The 16,854-nt window shown below is 42.2% G+C and overlaps 1 protein-coding gene across 5 annotated transcripts in view; it reads left to right on the plus strand.

The window, feature by feature from the left end:
- Positions 1-11,615: 11,615 nt before the first annotated feature.
- ENOX1 (ecto-NOX disulfide-thiol exchanger 1) overlaps positions 11,616-16,854 on the plus strand; it is a 509,205-nt gene continuing 503,966 nt past the window's right edge. For 4 of the 5 annotated variants that reach the window (XM_072976293.1, XM_072976304.1, XM_072976300.1 and 1 more), the window contains exon 1: positions 11,651-11,929. The gene's annotated coding sequence lies outside the window, so the exon portion shown is untranslated. Of the gene's footprint in view, positions 11,930-16,854 lie in introns of all 5 variants that reach the window. The other variant, XM_072976305.1, reaches the window with a different exon arrangement.

Below are 16,854 nucleotides of genomic sequence, written 5' to 3' on the forward strand. Positions count from 1 at the left end.
TGCTGTGGGCCTGGGTCAGAGTTAAGTGCTGAGATTCAAAGGAAAGAAAATAGATGTGCTTCCTGATGTGCTCACACACCTGTCACCATCATGGCTAGAAGTTCCTGCAGCATCTGTTGAGAAGAGCACGGGCAGGGGCTCTGCTGGCTTGGCTGCCTCTCTTGCTGTGCTGCTGACTTGCCCAGCGGCCTTGGAGAGGGTGTTTAACCTTTTAGTCTCACGCTCTGCCTTCGTACAAGAAGGCCAACAGTCAAACTTCCCTATCTAGCTTCCTCGCAGTGTTGGCGTGATGGACAAACCAGACAATCGATGTGAGAATGCTTTGAAAATTGTAAAGAACCCATTTTATTTTCACCTTGCAATAGACAGAAATAATAATTTCCACCTATTCACCTCACATGGATGCTATGACTTCTTGGCATTTATTGAACAGCAAAGCTCGCTCCCTGATTTACAAACAATTAGATAGAATTCCTGCCCTGTGATTTTAAACTAGGCAGACACGCATGATAAAACGATGAGAAAACATTCAAGGTAGACAGTATTGTGTGATGATCATAAATGTGTTTATAAAAGGCCTATGAATTTCTTAGATGGAAAGTGCTATGGGCATTTTTCATAGTCCTTCAGATATTTGCTTCCTCTGAAAAAATAACCTACATAGTATAAAACAAGAACACTACAGGAGGACTGAAAGGAAAGGAAGTTGAGTAAAAAGAAGATAATAAGTCAGACAGAGACAGACAAATATCATACATTATCACTTACATGTGGAATCTAAAATATGATACAAATAAACTTATTTACAAAACAGAGATAGATTCACAGACATAAGAAACAATCTTACAGTTACCAAAGGGGAAAGGCAGGGGGAGGGATAGATTAGGAGATTAATAGATACATACTACTATATATAAAATGGATAAACAACAAGAACCTACTGTATAGCTCAGGGAACTATATTAAATATCTTGTAATAAGCTATACTGGAAAAGAATCTGAAAAAAAAAATATATATAACTGAATCACTTTGCTGTACACCTGAAACATTGTAAATCAACTATACTTCAATAAAAAAGAAGGGAATAAATAACACAGAGCAATTGAGTCCAAGAAGATGTATTGAACGCCTTACTGTATGCTTTATACTATGCTGAGTACTCAATAGGGGAAACACTGATGTTGGCATGGGATGAACAGCAAGTGGACTCTTTATTTTGCTCTAGAAACTATGCCAAGTAGTTCAACTCATGGTTGACTGTAATCTTACAGTTAGCTTTGAAAATATTAGTATTTTAAAGTAGTTAACAGTTGTAGTAAAAACCCCCAGATATTTTAGCATTTATACAATGCCTTAGGTTTTAGAAAATGTTTATGTGAACAATGTAATTTAATCTTCACAATAATTTCGTGAGATAGGCAACACCATTATCTCTACTTTACATATGAAAAAGGTGAGCAGGAGTTGGTAAAATAATTTACTGAAAGTAAGACAGTACGTGGGAGACTCATGGCTTGAACCCAGGTTTTCTGACTCTAAGATGTGTTTTCCATCTTCACATCACATAAAGTTAATAGTCTAAAATAAAGCACTATTGTAACAGGCTGGGAAAAGGAAAAAACCTGGAAAACAAATTAAAAAGGAAATTCAAAGCATGTATTGAATTTGGAAGCATTGTGCCTCATCCCTCATCTTATTCCAGTTGTAGAATTTGCAAGTCAGTTCCATTGGTTTCCAGAGTAATGCAGTTTTTCGTAAGATTTCATGAAATGGCTGTTCCAGGCAAACACCGCTTTCTTAAGGATGTCACTGTAAACGTTTAATTGTGGATTGTGGTTCTGCGGAGGCATAGCATAGACTTCTTTCATTAACACTGTTAGAATGCTCCAAAAAGATTCCTGATGTGAGGTTCATGAAAAAGTTTAAAGCGTTTATTTTATTTTCATTAGTTATAGGTAATCGTGTGTAACATGAAATCTGAAAAGAGACTGAAAATGGCTTTAGAGAAATATAAGCCAAACACAAGGTCATAATTGACATTTCTTCTTTTAAGCATGAAATAAGAGTCTAGTTAACTGTACAATTAATGACAAGGCTATATGAGTAAAACACATGCACAATCGAATAATTAGGCATGGTTGTTAGCAAAACTTTAATGGTTTCCTGGAAATTCTAATAGTCTTCTAGTCCAGGAACAGATTACTGCGTAGTCCCTTTGCCAAAGTTAGGGTAAAAGACAACTACTGCAGTAACTCTTGGAGTAGTACTGTAGGTGAGGCCGATCTGTCAGAACACCAGGCTGGCTCTAGACAACACTTACTTCTCACAGTTCTGAATGCAGGGAAGTCTATGATCACGGTGTTGGCAGATCCAGGGGCTGGTGAAGACTCTCGTCCTGGCTTGCAGACGGCCATATTCTCGTCTTACCCTCACATGGTCCAGAGCAAGCGCTCATGTCTCTTATAAGGGCACTAATCCCATTCACAGGGGCTCCACCTGCAGGACCTAATTCACTCCCAAAGGCCTCGTCTCCTAATACTGACACCACCCCACTGGGGATTAGTCTTCCACATACGAATTTTGTGGCAGACACAAACATTCAACCCACAGCAGGTAGCTTAGATTCTCTCTGCCTCTGTCTCTCTTCCTCCACGATAAGACCAAGATCTTTAACAAAAGATCTTTTACCACAATACGAACAAAATCCTGTTTCTTTTTCTCACAAACTGTCTGTGTTTCAGAAATCTGAAATGCAGACTGTCTCATTAAAACAGCTGCTAAAGGCCAATTTCCATTTCTTTTCATTTTTCCTTCTATAATTGTCATGGGATAAAACTATCAAAATGCATCATCCTACTGTGACTTTTCTGTTCTGTTGTACCAGAGAGACATCTGACCAGAAGAGTACTTGATTGATCATCAGTGTCTGCCTTTAGGAAGTACTGTGAATAAATACTTTTATTAAGACTTATTTATAAAGAGCTTCAGAGAGGACCATTCCACCACCTTTCTTAACTCAATTAGGAAATAGTCACTTTCTTTGTCTGTAAACTCTTCCTTATATGTTGATTAAATCCCTTGTAACTACACATTAAGAAATGTATATACACAGACTGGATCTTTGCATTTGAAAATGGATCATCTTAAACATAGAAAAGAACTTGAGTTCATTTATTTCCAAATACTCATGTTGTAACTTTTATGCTAAAATCACTGAATGTTTCAGGCTGGGTCACACAGGATGTAACCCTTAATGAAATCTTCATGGTCTGAGGCTTGGCCCACAGTTTTACAGTTTCAAAAAACTGAGGAGTGGTCTGGCCCTGAGGAAGTGATTGATGCTAGCTGAAATCACAAGAACCTGATTTACATGAATATGTGGTATGATATGAGGGGTGGGGAATTGAACAGGAAGGAGAGAGGGCAGATGTCTGCCTTTTCTGCTGGGTTGGTTTGTTTGTGTGTTTTCCTAAGATATCAATACTTTATGTATTCAGAATATAGCTTAAAGTTGGGAACTAAGTGAAAAGAGACTAGTGAAAATTAGATGTCCCCAAGTCTGGGCAATGGAGTTCTGCTTTGAGCAGAGAAAAATCTACAGTCAGTCACACTGAAGAAATAAGAAGAGATGGTTGAGACCTTGAAGAAGTAGAAACTGGACACATGACTCAAAGGTCCATTCAGTGGTGGGGGAGGGTGTAGTAGTCAGGATTCTCAAGAGAAATAGAACCAATGTATATATTTAAAGAGATTTATTATAAGGAATTGGCTCACATGTTTATGGAGGCTAAGAAGTGCCACCAACTGCTGAACGCAAGCTGGAGATCAGGAAAGCCAGTGGTGTAGTTCTAGTTGGAGTCTAAAGGCCTGAGAACCAGGGGAACCAAAGGGGTCAGCCAGAGAGAGTGAATTCTCCCTTCTTCTGCCATTTTGTTCTATTCAGGCCCTCAACAGATTGGATGATGGACGCCCATCCGCACTGGGGAGAGCTATCTGCTTTACTCAGTCTACCCAAATGCTAATCTTATCTGGAAACACTCTCACAGACACACTCAGAAAAATGTTCAGCCAGATATCTGGTTACCCCTTTATCCAGTTAAGCTGACACAAAAAATTAACCGTCACAGAAAGTAAAATATATATCCTCATCATCTCCCAGGGACATGTTGACATTAGGGAAGAACAAAATGCTTAGTATTATCTCATTTAATCTTTGCAAAACGTCCTAAGAGATAGGTATTAAATTATCCCTATTTTCAGATGTGGAAATTGAAGCTTAGAGAGGTTAAGAAACTTACCCATATGCACTCAAGAGAGTCACAGACCCATGACTTAAATCTAGCTCAATTTGATCTTAAATCCATCCCATAATATGTTTACTTTTCTATGCTATCTTACTATTAAATATTATATTTATTCTAGTGATTCTAATTTGTGAAGATTAGGTTAAATGATATACAATATATACTATATTTTAGCAGAACTGTCATAAAGTAATTACATCAAAATATTTGGTATTTACTTTAATATTTCTTAGTTATTCTGGCCAAGTATGGCCTGATTACATTAATTTAAATAAAGGCTGACTTTTGAGAATGGAGTCAAAAGAAATGGAGGTTGAGGGCAGCCCTCTCTTTCAGTTCCAGCCAAGCCAAGTACCACATAAGAGGGGCATCCCATGGGTACTCAGTTCTCATGGACTTGGTCTTGGAGCACTGGCCTCATCTTGTCTCCCTTCGGATTTTCTGTTTCTGCTGTCACCTCACCTTTCAGATTCAATGCTATAAACTTGGCATCTCTCAGTAAAGTGCCCAAGGCCACTTCTCAGCCCAAGATGACCTACAGAACATACACACGCAGCACCTAGGACAGGAAAAAATCAAGACAAGAGATCCTGTCTAACAAAAAATCACCTTTCTAGTTGCTGAAGTTCTCTGATTTGCTGAATACGATGACTCTCTCCTTTGATTAATGCTAGAGACATGCTATCAATTCTCTAAAACTTTTTAACACATATTGCTATGCCATGTATACAGTTTCCAAGATTATAAGTTCGCCTCTTATGCTGCATTTTATTATCTCATTATTTTCTTATATGAGTTGCATATACAGGGTGGTAACTTATTTATTTAAAACTTGTGTAATTCACAATGTAGGATGTATATTCTTCAGAGAATTCCTGTAAGTAATTAATCTCACCTAGTTTTCCTTTTTTCCTTCCTTCCTACTGTCAATTCTTTAGCTTTCATTTTAAGAGTGATGCCAGAGGTCCTGGTCTCTTTGATCGGCAGAGTGGGGTAGCTTGGGTTAGGGTTGTTTTACTTCGGGAACTTGTTGTGCTCTGTACAACAAACAAATCAGTGAAATTATAAACATTGTTATATGTTTAGTTAATAATGAAAGCTTCCTGGGTAAAATAGTGAGCATGCTCAGTTACAAGAGTAGCAGATTCTATTGGAATTATAGCCAGCATTTGCATCTTGAAAGACTGTTTATAAACTCTTAAAACAAAACACATTTACCAAATTCTGCCTGCAGCAATTGACATAAAACATGAACTCAAATACTTCACCTCCAGGCCAACCTTCTGCACAATCAGTAGATGGTCACTCCAGTGAACATTCTGGTTACTCATTGAAATCAAGAATCTTTTCTGCTCCATCAGGGAATGCAGTACCAGCTCCAAGGTCAGAGCTGGACCTCATCTTGGGGGTGGAGGTTAAGTAATGCGAAGCATCCACAGAATGGCTAGGGGCCAAGGAGCGGGGCTTGTGACTCCAGAACACGTCAGCTCAAGGTGAGATTAAGTTTTCAAAGGGTCATTAAAAAGTACTCATTGTTAGAAGTGGTGGAAATGTGGAAATAGAAAGGACAGGTTTCAAGGATGACTAGGTAAAATCCCGTTTAAAGGACTTGCTGAGACGAGAGCCCATCTTGGAAAGAAAGAATATGAATGGAAGAAAAAAACGTTTGCACCTTTTTGTGAAAAGGTTTAACAATTTTTGCTAAAAGCTAGTATGTATTTAAATGGCTGAATGTTGATTTCAATGGCATTTTATTTTATTTTATTTCTCATATTATCAACAGATTTTTAATTGAAGTATAGTTGATTTACAGTGTGTTAGTTTCTGGTGTCCAACACAGTGATTCAGTTATGCCTATATACATATTCTTTTTCATTCTAGGTTATTATAAGATATTGAATATAGTTCCCTGTGCTATACAGTGGGATTTTGTTGTTTATCTACTTTATATATAAATGACATTTTAAAAGAATAAACTGATACAAAGAAAATGTCTGGGAGGGTATACACCAAAGTAGGAATCTGAGAGGTGATGTTGCAGCATTTTTTTCTTCTATATACATTTCTGTATTGCCTGTTTTTCCCCACTGAGTACACACACTGCTTTCACAATTAAGGGGGAATAAACAGTGAGTTATTTTTTGTTTAAAAAAAGAAATTTTACAGTTGGTCTTAATCTGCACAATAAATATTCCTATAGCTAAATTAGCAGCTCAAAACACCATTGGGGAAGCAGGGTCTGTGTGACAGGAAAAAGAGACTAATTAAAAACAAATGAACACAAAAGCTTGGGTTTTGCAACAGCAGCAGAGTTTACAGAATTACAGCACCTCTAGAATTATGGAACCCACAATTTCCTGCATGTGTCTGTTTCTGCCAACTTTTGGTTGTCTGTGGTTTTCTTAAAATATCTTCGGAAGGGACTCCCAGAAATCATCAAATCAGTTCAATGATCTTTAAGTTACACTCTAACAAGGGCTTCCAGCATTTCTACAAGAGCTGCCCATTCATGCCCATGTTCCAATTTTCTGCCACACGCTTTTGATTTTGATCCAAGATTGCGCAGTTACTTCGCTCCTACAACATGAGAAACCCTTTCCCATGTTGCTTCACGCGATTTTCTTAACCAAGGAGGTAGTTTACACAGGAGGGCCGACTAAAGCTCAGAAAGTGAGTTGCCCAAGGTCTCACGGCAGATTGCTGGCCAGGCTGGGAGTGAACTCAAGAGCTTATGACTTGGTGCCCAGGGCTACTTTTATATCACAGTGAAAAGATGTGACTGGTCATCTTGGTATCCTTACGTGAAGCCCCTGGGGCTGCTGGAGAGGCAGGTGATGTAAGTGGTCAATACGTGGATGGTTGGGCTTTGCAGAGCTCTGATTATGTGACCGACTTCGTGTTTCTGCCACCCTATAAGTGGAAGGGGAGTTTATGGTAACACTGCCTTTAACTGAAAACTTCTTGTTTCCTTGGATTATTGCTTTTCTACTCCTTATAATTTTGTCGTGAATTGAGTGAAAGAGATGTATTTCTAGAAATTCTGGTCACCAAAAATAAATGTTAACTAGTGAAAAGAACAGAGGGCAAAAATTAAGACATTTTAAGGAGAGTAATAATAAAATATTAAACTAAAGTTACCCAAGAATAGACTGAAGGATCTTTGTAGATACAGACATCTCAAAACACATGGGTGGCCCTACTAATTCATTGATCAGCTGACATATAAACGCCAGCATATTGTAATCAGCTTCACTCTGCCCAGGGACCCCCAGTGATAGGTCGTCACAGCAGCCATTGCCAACGTGGGCTATTTTTTCTTGTCAGTAATTGTCTCCTTATCCTCAACCTAAAATTCAGAACCCAGCAACAGACTAGCTTTTTACCTTATACATCATATGATAATCTAAGTAAATTACTGTTGGGAATATGAATATGAAAATATGCATGTATACATTGGCCACTGATCAATTTTTCAATGGAACGGTTTATTGAACAAATGGCTCATTAAGTCACACTGGTAATTCAAACTGAAGTTTGTTGCACCTGGTCAAATGATACATTATGCTTATGTTCCCTTTTTTGTTCCCAGGAATGATAATAGCTAGAGTGTAGGCTCCTTAAAGGCAAAGACAGACTGCATTTTATACTTCATTGGTAACAACTGTGGCGTGAGGCATAGTACTGCTTATGAAGTAGGTACTCAGTAAATATTTGTGTGGTTTACTGATTTGCTTATGTATCTTCTTGGTGTTGACAATCAAATAACTTATTAGATTAAAAACAGAAGTGAGGCTGTTAGTGTATCTACCAACTCATTTCCCTTCAGCCATAAATGTCAACTTGCAGAGGATCTCCGTTAGATGGGGATTCTTAACCCGAACTCCAGAGGCGGCTCCCTTAACTTCCTGACATTTTATTCAAAAGTTTTTGTATGTTCATATGTTCACTTTCTGAGAGGATCCAGCACTTTCTTCAGCTTGCAGGAAATCCATCACTCCATAAGCTGTTAAGAACCACTGGTATTTAATATATCCACCTGCCTCCCAGTGTCAGCACTGATAACTATCAGAGCCTGTCCCTTTGCTTGGAATACACTACTGCCTTTTTTCTCTGATTTCAGACTTTCCTAAACATGACTGCTCTCCAGTCAGAATTCAGTAGCCCTAAGTAATATCTGGAATAAAACAATGTTACAAAAGCATGAAGACAAACAGGATAACTTGAAACTTCTCCGTGTTCCCATGCTATACTCTGTACTGAGCTGGCATTTAGGTCCAGGTGCAGGTCAAGGTGGTTTTTATCATTTAAAACTTGAAGGCACTAAGTTATCTGTCACCTAATTATGGGAGAAATTACCTGCACCCTTATGCGTGCTCACACCCACTAAACTCAACAGCAACACTTCAGCTAACGGTCCCTGCCTTTGCACTTGAAAGAATTTGGGGCAATCTGCTCCCAGCATGTGGAGCTGATTTCGGAATTCATGGCACATCTCACAGCCTAAATTTACCAGTCTTCAGAGGTGGAAAGCTTTTGTTTTTCCTTTAGACAGACAGAATAGATGAGTTAGTTGTCGTCAAATCAGTTTAAAGTGCTTCTCTACACACCCCACCCTTGCTGAATGCTGTATTTTTAATGTTTGACTAGTTCATTGCACTGCTGCAAACTGAAAAAAGCAGTTAAGGAGCATTCCCTTTTTAGGAAGAAAACTAGGACCTCTATAATTGTGTTATTCTCAGTTCAGCTGATAATAACATATGAAAATGAATCTCTCAGTAGTACATTTTATTATTATTTAGTATTTAGCTAGCAGGCAGCTATGGTTTTTAGCATTTTAATCCTAGCTGTTCTTCCAAACTTTTAAGTGGGTCAGAAACACTGTATCTCTTATATTGTTATTTTTTCCCATTATCTTTTCAATTAACATACATTAAGATTGCTATAAGCTTACATTCTTACTTTTAAACATTAGCTTCTTGTAAATGTATTTATTTTTACAAAGACAAGTCTGTCCCCTTTGTTGCTCATCAGAGACACCAGTTGCTCATCAGAGACGTGATGAGTTTGTTTCATTCTTCCATCCCACCAAGAAAGGAAGCACCTGGGAAGCTGTTGAAACCCTAAAGGCAACTTTCTAAGCAAAACAAAGCTTTAAAATTATTTTGGAAAACTGAGTCATACCCATTTTAAAGGTTTGCTGTCAGGAGTTCATTTTGGGTATCAGAGTTTTTCCTGCTTCTCCTGCAAGTTCTAGAGCTCCCTTTCAAGTAAAAAAAAATTTAAATATCTAAGCTTCCAATATAACAAAAAAGCACAGGCATTCCATATCACACCAAATGGCTGCTAAGAAGATTGTAAATTGAGTGACAGAAGAGAAGTCATTTAAAGGGACTCCCGCTAGAGAACACACGGCAGCACCCAAATAAATCAATTTTAATTTTCACTTTATTTCAGTCATGTTTCAAAGCTGGGATATCATGAGTGGAGAGAGAAGCAGCTCATTGAAGAGCCTGAGTTCAAAGGCACTGAAATTCATCATGGAATGTAAAATTGAGGACTTCTACTTAGAACAGGATGACTGTAGAAATACCAAGGTTGAAGGATGTGGGCTTGGTGCTACCAGATAATTAGCAGTCTGGGGTGATGCTGCATGTATTGGCAAGTAGCCATGAAGTAATGCTCTTTACAAGAGAAAAGCTTGTACCTGACAAGTTATTAGAAGCATGCATTTCTCTTAAAACTCTTTTCCTGTCCTTCTGCTCTAGAAGAGACATTATAAACTGTTAATGAAAGGTGACTTTCATGTTGAGGGATTGGATTCCCCCAGGACTGAAATGAAGCAAGCTTTAGCCTTCCCACACCCAGGTACCCCACTGGATTCCCTGCAGGGTGCTCTCTGCCTGCACCCTGGGTGAGACTGCACAATGGGTCAGGACTCTCTGCTGCCTCTCTTTGCAGGGGGCTCTGGCTGCCAGAGGGAAGAGTCACACACTGGGAAATGGCGTAAGTTAAAATCAAGCAAGCCTGGTGGGGTGGTAATGACTTTCCCAGGATCCAAGTCTTTGCCTTCAGGATATGTGTATCTACAAAACAATGTCATTCATTCAACATTTATAGAGAACACAAAAAGTACAGGCTACTGGGCTCAGTACTGGAGGGCATACAGAAATATGCGTAACACAACCTCTGCCCTAGGAGTCGTGCCAGGGAAAGGTATTTCAATTATCTAACAGACTTTATGACGCTTCCTTCAAGAAATTCAGAAATTGACCCGTTGTAGACTGACCACATTTCAATTAAAAAAATAAAAAAAAATCTTGAGTGAATAAAACTGCACTCAGAATTTAAAATAAGCATGGAAAAGAATACCTCTAGGATGGGATGTTTTTTAGGACCAAGGGCATGCGGATGTGCTTGAAAATTTTACTTCTTAAGGTACACAACGTGGCTTGGATGAATGGGAGACTAGGGGGTTAAAAGGCCATGAGCGGCCCCAGGCAGGCCCTTCCTGGAAGAACCTGACTTCAAAGAAGCACTGCTCAGATGCCAGCAGTTAGCTGAATCCGAACAAAGAGGAGGCTGGCAGTTTTACCTGGGAAGTGGATAACTTTGAGGAAAAGTGGCCTCTGAGGAGGAAAAAAGGCAACATTCTGTCCCGAGTGGAAGCCCCCCTTTCCCCTCGACTGTGCACATTGACCGCACCCCCCACCGACCTCACCCTCGCTCCCCAGCCCCACATCCTCTACCCAGTCGAGGTGGGCCACGCTCGGCGGGCTTCCAACCGCCCACTCCGCGCCCGCAGCCCTTGCACACGCCGGCTCCAGCCGGTAGTCGGCCACGTGCGCCCGGGTTTCTGGCTCGGCCCCTCAGCGGGCCGAGCGCCTCCCAAGGTTGTAGTGGCAACCGTGGGGTCCCTATCTCTGTCCCCCGCGCCCACCCGAGAAGTCCGGACAGCGGCGGCGGTGGCGGCAGCGAGCTGCTCGGCCCCTCCCTAGAGGGGGCAGCGCCACCGTGGGCTGCGGGCGCCGCCTCTGCTGCATCTGTGGCTGCGCGTTCCGCTCCGCTCAGCCCCGTTCGGATCCGGAGCCCGCGCGCGCCGCGCTGCCTTTCCTCCCTCCTCCGTCGCCGCCGCCGCCCCTCGGGCGGCTCCCCGCGAGCGAGTCGCGCGTTCGACCCTCCTTTTCCCGGTTTACGGATTTCCAGGGGCAAAGAATTTTGCCTCGGTCCCTGCGAGCATCTCTCGGCTTCTCTCCCCCTCCCCTCGCGGCTCCCCCACCCCGTGGGCGCGCGCGCACACACTCACACACACGCACACTCGCCCGCGCGCGTGCGCACGGCCGCGCGCCCGGAGCCGCGGAGTCTCCAGCGCGGCTCAGCGGAACCCACTCTCTCCGGCGCCGCTACTCACACAGGCTTCCAGCCGCCACTGGGCGTCCTCTGTCTGCTGCAGCGGCGGCCGAGGCGGTAGTGGGAAAGGCAGCTGCAGCCCGGCCCGGTCTCCTAGCTCCGTGCCGTGGACAGAGTCCGAGAAAAGCGGAGAAGGAGGACGCGGAGGCGAGGAGGAGCCGCGCCGCGCCCGGCTCCGCGCGGCGGGCTGCCTCCGCTCTCGGTACCGCGGCCCCAGGTAAGCCGCTCCGGGGCCCGCAGCATCCCTGGGGCGTCCAGGCTCGGAGCGAGGGTTCCGCGGTCCCGCCCCTGCCGCGGCACCGGGACAGAGGCTCGGAGGGGAGTGGGCTCGGGGGGGAGGGGAATAGAGCTAGCGGTGAGGCCGGCAGGGAGGGGTGCAGGGGAGCGTGGGGGCTTCAGCGCAGCCACCCGTGCCCTTCCTCTCCCCATCCCACTCCAGCCGGGTCACTTTTAAGAGCCTGTGGGTGCCTGGCGCCCCAGACAGCTGTTCTTAGCTCTCCCCGCCGCCGCCAGCCAGAATTGGCTCTGGGCTCCGCGCCCGCCGCGCGCCTCCCACCACCCGTGCACCTTGGATAGCGCGCCCCGCCGCTCACCGCACCTGGGACCGTGTCCTGCTCGTGCAGCCCTCCCGCTGCCCTCTTCTTTCTAGGTTGTCACCCTCCCGCCCTGCGTCTGTCATGCTCTCTGCCTTGGCGGACTCCGCTCGGTGCGGGCCGGAAACTTTCCTCCCCGCCTTGTCGGAGCTAGGTACTATTGTTGTTATTTGTGACTGTCCCCTTACTTGGGGAACTCAGACGCCGTGGACGGGTCTTCCTTGGCGGGAGCAGGGCCTTCCCGGACCAGCCCGAGGCAAAAGAGGCACTGGGCAGCTGGACTCGGCGGCTGCCAGGGTGCAGAGCCCGAGCCTTGGGAGCTGGCCGCCTGCCGCCTCTCTGTCTCCCCGCCTCTCCAGACTCGACACGTGCGCGCCTCCCACGGACGCGGCCCCTCCCCGACCACCCCACGTCCTCCCCCTGCACGGCCACGGCCACCCCATAGGTTGGACACCCGGGGCTTGCGGGTCCTGATTGGCTGAAGGCGAAACCCCGCCTTCTTTCCGGAGGGGGTGGTTTTGGAGTGTTGTGGTTGTCATCCCGCGGCGCGCACATGGGGGAAGTGGGGTCGACAGGTGGGGAAGCCCGGCTCGGTAGGATCCCCGCGTCCCATTGTGTATAGCCACACTCCCACCCGCCTTCCTCCAGATACACTCCTGCTTTTCTCCTTTTCTTTTTCTAATTTTGATGCTGTAACATTAAAATAAACTGGCTTGTAACCCTACTTTTATGAATACTGTGTATGTTCGGTGGTAGAGATTTTTAAAGCAGATCTAGAACAATGAAGGAAACGGTGCTTATTGGGAGGTTTGTGGCGTGCTGGGCTGCAGATTTGAGTCCAGTAGTTTGGGGAAAGTAATGGATGCCTAAGAGATATGAAGAGGGTGGGGAAAGTGGGAAGGAAATTGTTTCTTAAAGAGGGCGAGACACAGGTGAGCAAGCTTAGGAGCTGAGGGGAAAGGAAGTGGGTCATCTGTGGGGTGAGACGTGAAGGAGAATCCCGGATGGGCGCTCCTGAGACGTGGGTGTGTTTTGCTGAAGATGGCTCTGTCTGAAAAAAGTGGTAATTTTGACTAGTATTCAGTTCATTATTAACACGCTTTGTGTCTGTTTTGCTAACGTTGCGCGTTTGATAGGAGATTTTATTGTAATGATGTCAATCCACGTAATAGGCTTTGCTTATTCCAGTTTCTTGCAATACATACAGCTTTGCAGGTGGTAATGAATTTCAAAAAGTGAGTTTCAAAGGCTCCTCTAGAGGGATGCACTAAATAGTGAAGTTAAAGTGCTTTGGAAATATTGTGAAGGAAGACGAATGAGTGTTGCCTAAAATCCAAAGACTGTTCTGGCATTATTTAGGGTCTCTGCAGAAGTATATATGTGTGCATAAATGATACTGATTTCTCTTCATTTCAAAGCCTGATTGCTTCTAGCATTTTCAAGCTTTAATTCCTTCAGGCTGTTTTGATGTTGTGTCTGTACATCTAAGAATATTGTAATTCTTTAGAAGCCTTGTCAATGGAAAACAAACAGCAACTGATGCAAGCTAATGTTGACAACTTTATATTGAGTACACTGTGCGTTATTTTATTTGTAAGCTAGTGAAATATGCAAGAGTAACATAGCATGACTGTTATTCCCTAGGGACCAATATCAAAACAAAGTGGGAATCACATGAGGCTATTCCAAGGCGAGCAATTCAGTTATCTTAAAAATGAATATATGTATGACTATAACTCAATAAAAAATGTTTAGGAGAAATGAATACATGTTAATCTTGGATGTAAAGAGAAACAGAATTTCCCCATTTGAATACTCTTTGTACACAGTGGTAGCACATGATATGAAGTAAAACAGCATATTAAATATGTTAGATGATTCCAAAGTAGATAGTAAAGGCTTTCCATTTATTATTTTTATATAGGTAGGCAGAATTGCTCTCCTGACTAGAGAACTTTGTAGTCAGGGGACAGAATTTGATACATCTGGCAAATTGGAAATTATTGCTGTTGAGAAAATATTTCTTACTGTGTTTTCATATCTCTTGGTCCTGCTTTGATTTTGCCTTCAGGGATTTAGATTCTAATTTTTGCTATCAAATTTAGATGGATTTGAAGGTAGGTAGGAGAAGAATGTATATAGTCACACACATACGCATGCATGTATGTGTATATATATATATATATATACACACACATATATATTCAAAATATATGTATATCAGCACACAGCCGTATATTTACACACATAATTTTGGGGTACATTCAGTGTGTTTATATGTATGTTATTGTCATCTGTAGAATTTTTTCTCATTTCTTCTTGTCCAAAAGGTGGCCCTGTTTTAAACTGTGGAAAGCATTATCACCAGTAGAATTGGCCAATAGATCATGGAAACAGACAATAGTATTTTGTTGCTTGGCAACCACCTACTGTGAATGAAAAACAAAGCAGTGACAGCTGCTTCCACATCCTGATACTCATACTGTAGCTCAAGCATTTCAACCCTCCAAATGAGACAGATCGCCTAAGTTGCATTTGATGAAGGTGAAGCTGTTTCTTTTTTAGGATGTCTTTAAAAAGAATATCTAAAAATTTTATTATAATAAGAATTATATTGTTATTGTGGGGTGAAATGAAGCATTTAATTTCAATTATCCTCTTAAGCCCAGTATAAACTGAAAAATGCAAGATGGGGAGGATTGTTTAGACCCTTCTCAGTCTTCGCTTTCTAGTCATTAAACACCATGAGCACATTTTGTGCTGCTGTCCGATGAACTTGGGATTTTACAAAAAAATCTTATGTGAGTAGCTCTGTGATACCTAAATAGGTGACTGGATTTTACTGTCAGGGGGAACTAGAGATTGATGCTGTGGCCTAACCCTTTAGTTTTAAGGGACACTGAGGCATATTGAGTGTTGTAACTCGAGCCTGATGACAGAGCCATCTCCAGGATGTCTTGCTTTGGGTCACATGTGAAAGTTTTCCCTGTATTTCCTCCCCCAAATCATTCTTTCTTTGTTCTTTATTTACATAGAATGTGTAACCAAGATTTTTATCCTAATAAGGATACTTAGGAAATAAGGGCTGTTTGGTAGTAAAACTTCAGTGTTGACAATAGGCTACATTATGGTTTTAGATGCACCACACACTGTGTATTCAGCCTTCAGTCTCGGAAAATCCTGTGACTCCCACCATTTTCCTCAAACTGGGGAAGCCCAGTCCCTTGCTTTGGAAATTATTTACATCTTTGGACAATCTTTAGTGATCTGTTATTCTCTATGTCAGTGTTAAATAAGGATACAATTGAAGACTGTGCTGGTCAGCTTGTATACCTGCGAGAGTTTAAACATTCTGACTAATTAATCACTTGTTCTGGTCTTCTGTCTGCAGTGTGATAGACAGAGTGCTGGCCTAGTGATCTGGACTCTTTAATGTACGTGGGACAGACTGTGCCACTGCATAATGTTCACTCCAGTCTTTTATCAAAGCTGTCTGGCCAAAGGTGTTACCTGGAGCCTGTTGGCGGACGAGAAGTCATCTCTCTGTGAATGACGGCAGCAGTGCAGATTGTTTCTTCACTCTAAAGTGATAATCAGTGGCGTTTTGGGTGGCAAACTTGTGTCATGTATCCATCATTAAGCCTTTCTGCTAAACTTAGGAGATGTGTGTGTGTGATACATCTTGAGGTTTCTTACGCTATTTTAAGAATCTGTATCTATTATTTATTATTTATGACAAGGGTAAGAATTTAACTTTCGTCCACCTTAAGTAGAAAACCTTGGGTTGGATTGGTTGGAGGAACAACGTAGGGACAATATTAAGCACCACTGAAGAGCCCCTTTCACCAGAAAAGCATGCACTTGAGCAGGTTTGTAGAGGGGGAATGAATTGATTTACAGTGTGTTTAACTTAGTTTTAGAAGCCTGCTGTTAACTTGTTCCAGCTAGAAGGATTTCCAAGCAGAATAATAATTTGGCAAATTTTAAATGAACTTCACTGATTTTTTAAAATCATTTTTCCCAGTCTGGTTATAGTTTGTCCAGGACAAGGGCTTGTTTTGGATCCTCTAGGATTGATCTGAATTGTAAGGTTATCATTCTTTAAAAGAAAAAAATTCTGAACCATTTCTCTTTGCATAGCCTGTTGTTAAATATTCTGTAGTTCATACATTTAATTTATTCCACTGGAATCTTGAAATTTAATTAACTTCCCTCTCCTGTCTTCATGTTCAAAATAAGGTGTGTGTCTGTGTATGTGCAAAAACGTACGCAGCACCAACTTTTTTTTTTCCTTTTTGTTGTTTTTATCCCTGTGATAGAACAGCACAGGACCTGATCTGTGGGGTTTTTTCATACTTTAAAGAGAAGCTTTAAACAAGAGATATTTATGTTTTCCATTTCCCTGTGTCAGCTTCTGCTATTGTAACCTATAAACTCTCACCCACACAAATAGGATGATTGCTAAGAACAAGCAAACAAATAAATATTTATCTAAGCAGCCTCCCAGTTGCTGCCCTCCAGACTGGCCAAGAAAGCTTATTTTCTCATT

The sequence above is a fragment of the Vicugna pacos genome, chromosome 14, assembly GCF_048564905.1.
Source record: "Vicugna pacos chromosome 14, VicPac4, whole genome shotgun sequence".
Lineage (NCBI taxonomy): Eukaryota > Metazoa > Chordata > Mammalia > Artiodactyla > Camelidae > Vicugna > Vicugna pacos.